Here is a 9,419-nt window from a genome sequence, read left to right on the forward strand (position 1 = left end):
AAAAGCATAGGATCCCTCTCACCTGATATGTTTCTGTCCCATAGTCATCCCCCTGTGCCTGCCCCATAATAGCATTCACAGGAAATGGCTGAGAGATACATTCAACTTGCAGAATTATAGCAAATAAAGTAATCTTTGACCCATCCTGGGAGCTTCTGATTACTGGGAGGGGCCAAGCCATCCTAGGGCAAGTGCACTCATTTCAAGAACCAGTAAAATGACTCCAAGAGTATCATAAGGGCTAGTGATCATGACTGGTCCAGAAATATTTCTGGGAGTCCCTTTTAACATCCCTCCCATCATTTCTTCTCATCTCCAAGGGAATGGTACTTAGGTATTCTGAAAGAAATATGCATGACTAGTAAACTGTGTGTGACCCCTGCCGCCTAATTCATCCCTCACCAGCCATTAACACTGATGGTTTGAAGGATGGCTACTCCCCTGGCAGGGCAAGAGCTGAAGCAGAACGTATGGGGCGAGGCGGCTCTTCCCCCTGGATATAAATAATTAAACCCAGTAGCCACCCTTCCTGCCTGGCCACTGTCATTTAGGTATGGCTGATTATCCCTAAATGGGAATGAGATGGGGGCGGGGGTGGGGGAGGGAAGCAGGTGATGGTCAAAAAAACTACAGTAGCTGCCACTGAGGGTCCAACCTGGCATTAGACTGAGCTCAAGTCCTGATTCCATCATATACGAGCTGTATGAACTTGGAAAACTGAGTTCAACTCTCGAAGCATCTGCTTTGCCCCCCCCTTGGAGTGAGAATAGTCAGTAGTATTGACTTCACAGGGCTTGTTAGGAGGATTAAATTAGATACTGTTCATTTAGCACAGTTCCTGGCCTATAGAAGGCACACATAAAAGTTGATTATCGTTTTTATGGACCTCCAACTTTAAGCCTTCTATAAAGAACCAAATGATATCTCTGAAAAATACCAACTGCCTACAAGGTTGTAGGGAAAGTGGTATCTATGTTGACCTGATTAGAAAAAAGTGGAAAATCTCTCTTGTTTAAGCCTTGTTGAAAATTTTCTAAACTCTGTCCACTCTTCTGCTTTAGTAATTAGAACAAACGTTGGAGACTCGTGATTTTCTGATAATTGAGTTGCTCGTTGTAACGCAGGGCAATTCGACATTAGTGTTTATTTAAAAAATTACCGCAAATGAAGATAAATGGTGAGACGTGCACTAAATTTGATGAAAATCCTGACGTGAGTGTTTCTTCTTGGGATTCTCTCTCTCTCTTTTTTCTCCTATGATCTGAGAGCGGATTACATTCTACTTGGGTGATGGCTCAGGTCAAATGTGTGGTTTTGCAGGTGCCTAGCCTTTCACAGACAATCTTGGAAGAACCATCATTGTCTCTGTAAGAAAACGGAGGGAAAGATGTGATTTTAACACTCAGCCTACAACAGTTCAACAATCTACCAATGTGAATTTAGAAACGCTGAGCAAGTCCCCCTTCTAGTAACGAATATCTCTCCCGTTTTCTTATAATAGCTGAGTTTCTACAACTGAGCAATCTACTCTTTTGTGTAAAACAGCTTCCCAGGATTGTTTCTCCTTTAAACGCAAGTGAACTTTGGGGATGGCACTCAGATCCCTTTCTTTTACTGGACAACTGTGGAGCAGGGGTTGGGTGTGCTTCAAGAGGGAAAATATCCACAAGGGGACAGAAAAAGGACATAAATGTACAAAATCCCATTTTCCAAGAATGTAAAAAGCTAACTTCCAGGGGAGCCTGGGTAGCTCAATTGTTAAGCATCTGCTCTTTGGCTCAGGTCATGATCCCAGGGGCCTGAGAATCCAGCCCCGCATCGGGCTCCCTTCTCAGAGGAAAAACCTGCTTCTCCCTCTCCCAATGCTTGTATTCCCTATCTCATTGTGTCTCTGTCAAATAAATAAATAAAATCTTAAAAAAATGCGAACTTCCAATATTTATTTTTTTTCCTTTGCTCTAAATATCTCAATGTTCACTTGTTGAAAGCAATTGATTGAAGCCCTGGGAAGAAGTGGTAGATTGAAGCACTCATCAGAGTTGTTTGTGCTGCTTTGCAGGGGTCTGGCTGCACTAAATTATTTCAAGAAGTATTAATTATCTAAGTCACTCAGAAGAATCCATTTACCTATTTCATTTTCTTTTTTTGAAGAGAATCTTTTTTTTTAAAGATTTTATTTATTTGTCAGAGAGAGAGAGGGAGCAAGAGCGAGCACAGGCAGAGAGAGTGGCAGGCAGAGACTGAGGGAGAAGCAGGCTCCCTGCCGAGCAAGGAGCCTGTTGTGGGACTTGATCCCAGGACGCTGGGATCATGGCCTGAGCCGAAGGCAGCTGCTTAACCAACTGAGCCATCCATGCGTCCCCCTGTTTCATTTTCTGTGGTTCTTGATCCTTACCCCAAATTCTCACAGGCCTCCGCAGCTGGCACAGAGTCCACTCCCATAACTATAATCCCTGTCCCATACTCTCACCTCCATCATACATCATACATACCTGATAAAACCCCACCCTGGTAAAAACCCAACCTTCTGTCCACCCTATGTCTGCCCCTGGCAGCTGAAGGTGGTTGGTGAGAAAAGCAACAATGCTGGAAGCTTTCACATTAAATTCTTTTTTTTTTTAAGATTTTATTTATTTATTTGACAGAGAGAGATCACAGTAGGAGAGAGGAAGGGAAGAGATCACAAAAAGAGGAAGGGAAGCAGGCCCCCTGCTGAGCAGAGAGCCCAATGTGGGACTCGATCCCAGGACCCTGAGATCATGACCTGAGCCGAAGGCAGCGGCTTAACCCACTGAGCCTACCAGGCGCCCCTTTCACATTAAATTCTCAGCCACAAATCCAAGTATGTTTCTCTGACCGACAGAATCTCCATTCTTCTCGTGAAATATTTTGACTATTTCACATCTTCTTTCCTCCAACCTTAAGCCAGGGCTTCTCAACACTGGCCACACTTTTGAATCACCTGGAAGACTTTAAAACACAGGAGTGCCCACCTCCAAAGGACCTGATCTAATTGGTGTAGAACCAATTAGATTAATATCCAATTAGGGTCTGGATATAAGTGTGCTTTTAAAATTCTCCCAGTGATTCTAATGTACAGCCATTTTGTTCAGAGTGAGAATTGAACACCTTCCATCAGATACAGCTGATGACCGACCATTCTGATGACTTCACTGAGAAAAGTAAATTGAGGGCACCTGGGTGGCTTCAGCTCAGATCCTGGTCTCAGGGTCTCGGGCTCTCGCATCAGGCTCTCTGCTCAGCAGGAAACCTGCTTCTCCCTCTCCCTCTGCCTGCCTCTCTGCCTACTTGTGATCTCTCTCTCTCTCTCTTTCTCTCTGTGTCAAATAAATAAATGAATAAAATATTTTAAAAAAAGAATGAAAAACAAACTGGGTGGGTGTCTAGGTGGCTAAGTAGTTAAGCGTGTGAATCTTGGCTCAGGTCATGAGCTCAGGGTTATGGAGTCGAGCCCCACGTCAGGCTCCATGCTCAGCGGGGAATCTGATTGAGATTCTCTCCCTCTCCTTCTGTCTCTTCCCCCTGCATGTGTGTGCTCCTGCTCTCTCTCTCTCTCTCTCAAATAAATCTTGAAAAGAAAAATCGGTAAGGAAAGAAGACCCACAGAATCCCACTAAGTTTACCTGGGTGGAACCCTTACTCCAATCCCTTCTGAGTGAGGACAAGCCCCTCCACTTGGGGTTTCTTCTCATTTCCCTGATCTCTGAGTATGAATGTGCTCCAGGACCCAACCTCAGACTTCTCCTCTGTCTACACTGAGTCCTTGGTGACTGTCCCTCTTCTACCATCTATCTCCTGATGACTCCACATCTCCACCTCCAGTCCAGACCTGGATTTTGAGCTTTCTTCCACTGCCTGCTTTCCAGATCTACCTAGATGAGTTAAACCCAACATGTTCAAAACCAAGCTCTTATTCTTCTCGAGCTCTGCTGGTCTTGCAATAGCTCAAACAGGAAACTGTAGAGTCATTCTTGATTCATCTCTTTCTTTCACTGCCCACGTTTAATTCTTTGGTAGAAGCTGTGGATTCTATCTTCAAAATATATTCTAAATCTGACCAGTTCTCCACATTTCAGTTACTCCCACTGTGGTCCAAAACACCGTCTTCTATGAGTTATTGTAATAGTCTCCTATCTGGTCTTCTGGATTCCATCTTTGCTCTGTTCTAGTTTATTTTCCACTCAGCAGTTAAAGCAATCCGTTTAAGACAAAAGTCAGACCTTGTTATTTCTCTGCTCTAAGATCTCCAATGGCTCCCCACTTCACTCAATACAAAATTCAGTCTTACAAAATTTAACACTCAACTTCCTTCTCAATTCATCTCCTACCTCTTCACTCAGCTGTCTCTGCCTCCGCTCACCAGCCTCCTTAGTGTTTAACAGAGTACAGCAAGTGCGTGCCTTTCTTGGGGCGTTGCACTTGTTTCCTCTTCTTAAATGTACCCGTCTTGTTCTCTGAATCCACTCAAGGATCTGCCAATGTCTTCTTATCAGAGTAATCTCCCCTAACTGCACACACAGCCAGCACCAGCACCATCACAATCAACATAGTTTCTGTCCCTCTCTACTTTTGACTTCTTATCAACAGCTGACATATTATATATTTATTTATTTACTGTCTGTTCTCTCTCTTCTATTTGAATGCATGTGCTATAAAAATGGTATTTGTGGGTTTTTTTCCTTATTTATTCTGTGTTCAGAAGAGGATTTGATACATAATACTCAGTACATAATTGTTGAACGAATGAATGAATGAATGAATGAATCAATGGAAATATCAGGTTATCTCAATCATAAGAGAGATTTCTCTCAAGCATTTTCTATAGTATTGCCCTATTTCATTCTCTGCATCTCTGGGTTGATTAGTAGATAAAATCATCATGTAAAATCAGTTTGAGCAAGGTTGGATCCTTAAGCTTCTATGTCACCTAGGACTCCAAATGTCACGGTGTACCATGCACATTTGCCTCCAGCCTTCTCCCCCATATTTTGGTCATGGTTCAGCAGCTGTGGCATCGTTCAACTTTCTTTTCCCCTCCCCTGTCTCGGTTCCAGGAGGTCCTCCTTGGCCTTGGGCCCCTTTCCTGTGGGTGATGAAGGCAATGTAGGGAGAAGCAGCAGCTTCCCTGACTCACCCCTGCTTTCTCCATTCATACTGATCCAGTAACGCATAGCCTGTGCAGTACAGGGCTGACCAGGTCAGTCTCTGCCACCTTAGGACCTCATTTTTGTTCCCTGCGGCAGCTTGGCCATTTGCAAAATCAGAAATTGTAAAAGTACAAACAGGAGACAATATGCCATATTTTATGGATTTTAAGATGCCCCTCCCCTCCCATTTTCTTTCACATCTCCAATGTCAGGAATTGTCTTATAGTTGGGGCTGAGCAGGTGGAAGTCCCTATAAAGTTACCACAGCTTGACCCTGTGCCATGTGGTTACTGCTCCTAGGGCACAACTGATCATCTACATCCCTTGGCATGCCAAGCCACAGGCCTTTTGAGGACCATTTATTTTTTTTTTTTTTTTTTTTTTTTTTTTTTTTAAAGATTTTATTTATTCATCTGACAGAGATCACAAGTAGGCAGAGAGGCAGTCAGAGAGAGAGAGAGGAGGAAACAGGCTCCCCACTGAGCAGAGAGCCCGATGCGGGACTCGATCCCAGGACCCTGAGATCATGACCTGAGCCGAAGGCAGCGGCTTAACCCACTGAGCCACCCAGGCGCCCAAGGACCATTTAAAGAAAGAAAATAAACTGGTTATTATATGAAAATCTCAGATAAGGAAAAAAAAAAAGAAAAAAGAAAAAGAGAAACCCTACCAGCATCAAACCAAGCAGAATGGATGACCTCAGAATACTTTTATAAGAAGTGTAGCATGCAAAACAATCTTGAGAAAGGAGAACAAAGCTGGAGGTATCAGTTTCTTGGATTTCAAGATATACTACAAAGTTATAGTAATCAAAACAGTAGGGTACTGGGAGAAAATATATGCATAAATCAACGGAAACAGGATAGAGAGCCCAGAAATAAATCCACAATTATATGGTCAATTAATCTTTGACAAAGGAGGCAAGTATATGTAACAGAAGAAAGTCTCCTCAAAAACAGTGTTGGGAAAACTGGAGAGCCATTTGCAAAAGAATGAAACTAGACCACATTCTTTTACCATACACGTAAAGAAACTCAAAATGGATCAAAGATCTAAATGTGAAGTGTGAGGTGTGCCTGTCTTGCTCAGCCTTTACAGCATGTGACTCTTATTCTTGAGGCTGTGAGTTTAGGTCCCACATTCAGTGTAAAGCTTACTTAAAAAAAAAAATTAAATGAATAAATGAGAGCCCTGAAACCATAAAACTCCTAAAAGACAATAAGCAGTAATCACTTGGAGATTGGTTTTAGCAACATTATTTGTGGGTATGTCTGCTTAGGCAAGGGAAACAAGAACAAAAATAAATTATTAAGACTACAACAAAATAAAAAGCTTTTGCACAGTAAGGGAAACCCGCAACAAAACAAAAAGGGAACCTACAGAATGGGAGAAGACAGTGGTGAATGATAAATAAAATAAAGAATTAATAACCAAAATATGTAAAGAACACACACACACACACACACACACACACACCAAACCCCCAAAAAACCCAAACCCCAACATATAATCCAATTGAAAAATGGGCAGAGGACTTAATAGACATTTTTCCAAAAAATACATACAGACACCCAATAGACATGTGAAAAGATGCTCAATATCACTCATCATCAGGAAAATAAAATCAAAACCACAGGGAGATCTATCACCTTATACTTGTCAGAATGGCTAGTATTAAAAAGACAAGAAAGAACAAGTGTTGGCCAGGATGTGGAGAAAAAGGAACCTCTGTACATTTTTAGTGGGAATGTAAATTGGTGCAACAACTGTGGAAAACAGTATGGAGGTTCCTCAAAAAATTAAAAATAGATTTACCATATGCTTTAGTAATTCCAGTACTTGATATTTACCCAAAGGAAATAAAAACACTTGATTCAAAAAAATATATGCCCTCCTAGGTTTTCTGCAGCACTATTTATAATAGCCAGTATATGGAAGCAGTTCAGGTGTTTATCAGTAGATGAATGGGTAAAGATATGGTGTATATAGATATATAATGGAATATTATCCAGCTATAAAAAAGAATGAGATCTTGCTATTTGTGACAATATGGCTGGATCTAGAAGGTATTAGGTTAAGAGAAATAAGTCAGACCGAGAAAGGCAAATACCATATGATTTCACTTCCTTTTTTTTTCTTTTTAAGATTTTATTTATTTATTTGAAAGAGAGAGAGATCACAAGTAGGCAGAGAGACAGGCAGAGAGGCAGGTGAAGCAGGGTCCCCACCGAGCAGAGAGCCCGACTCGGGGCTCGATTCCAGGAACATGGTATCATGACCTGAGCCAAAGGCAGAGGCTTTAACCCACTAAGCCACCCAGGGGCCCCTGTAATTTCACGTCTATATGGAATATAAAAAAAGAAACAAGTGAACAGACAAAAAAAAACAAAACAAAAATAGACTCTTAAATACAAAGAACAAACTGGTGGTTATGGGAGGGAAGGTGGATGGGGGATGAGTGAAATAGGTGAAGGGGATTAAGAGGTACAAATTTCCTGTTATAAAATAAATAAAATAATTTCCTGTTCTCATCTGGAGATGAAAAGTACAGCATTGGGAATACAGCCAATGATATTATAATAAGTTTATATGGTGACGTGATGATATACTTACTGTGGTGATCACTGAGTAATGTATAGAATTGTCAAATTACTATGTTGTACACCTGAAACTAATTTAACATTGAATGTCAGGTATATGTCTAATAATAATTTTTTAAGTGCAGCATGACAAAAGCTCTGGGTGGCTCAGAGGAACATATTGTGAGAAAAATCTGGGCACTGAAATCTCTCAGTTAGAAAGTAAATAAAAGTAGTGAGATTCTTAATGTGAGGTTTGGAAAAACGTTAACCAAAAATTTTAACTTTTATTTTATGTATGCATTAAGGCCATATGTAATAAAAATCTGTCTAAATACTTACCAAAGAGCTTTTTGAATACATTTAAATTAAAATATTAATGAAAAGAAAACATTGTATCATAGTTTGAATGGTAGCATTTTTTGTTTCTTATTAAACTATACCAGGAAAGGAGGCCAAGACTCAATGAAATATGGCTATTATCCCCAGTTTCACAAGAGCATGAACCTCTCTGGCTTAACAAAGCCTAAGGAATCTACTACAGAAATGGGTTGTTCTTACTACCCTGGAGCCTTTTGTGCAGACTATGAACCAAAAGCTCAATATTAATTATAATTAATCTTAAAATTAATTATATTACAAAGTTGTATTATTTGGAAGATGTGTTTAAATGACTCAAAGTTAAAAGATCTCAGTATAATGCTGGTTCTATAATTATCCTCCCAGAAAACATTACTTGTAAAACTTAATGATGTAGAACCATAATCATAGCATCGAGTAGGAGGTTGCCTGGCAGATGGGAAAGCTTTTTGGTTTTTGTTTTCCAGTTGTTTTCTTCTCTTTCCTCCCCTCCTTTCACAAGGAGAATCAGCCACCTGTTTTTAAAGGCTGAAGTATTTTTACTGTTCTTGGTCGGAAACATTTGTTTAAACAAAGTAGCACTTGGTTGCTAAACCCTTGATTCTAAATGGACATAGCCATCTCATTTTTGTTGGGCCAGGGTTTGGATAACAATTTGATTTCCCAGTCTGTTTCTTTTGTGACCATATAATCCTCTCCCAGTGTTGCATGCTCTGTGAGCTACAAGCACTTGAGAGCTCATAAGCACAAAGACTCTAAGGTTTCTTTGGGATTAGTACCATACAAATGCAGATTTGGCACAATGGAAGACTGATTCCATCCTTGTAACTGTTACTGCTCTACTTCCTGCTTCCTCTGGGTAGCAAAGCTAGCCACTGTTTTTAAAATACTTACTTTAGCTGCTGACTTTTTCATTGGCTGCCTGGAGAAGAGAAGGAGTTCTTGCCTATGTATTTCAGTGTTTTGATCCCTTTCAATTATTTTTTAAAATATATGTCATTAAATTTTACAGGAGTATTACAGAATTCCTAATTGCAGAATTTGAACTTGAGCTACGCAATCTTACTTTTCGTCTTTAATCTATGTGTCAATGACCTTTTTAAGTCTGATTACCTGTATGAACTCTCTTCAGAATCTTTCCCTGGTTAACACAGTATAGAGAAGTGCTGGAAACCAGTTCTTTTCTGTGACACAATTCTTCCAACGGAGTTGAAATGCTTTGCAAACAATTTCACGTATATCAGCCAATTCATATACAAAGCAATGTCATGTGAATCCTTTCCTTTTTATATATCATCTTTCAGTGATGATC

The sequence above is a fragment of the Mustela nivalis genome (assembly GCF_964662115.1).
Source record: "Mustela nivalis genome assembly, contig: HAP1_SCAFFOLD_769, whole genome shotgun sequence".
Classification (NCBI taxonomy): Eukaryota; Metazoa; Chordata; class Mammalia; order Carnivora; family Mustelidae; genus Mustela; species Mustela nivalis.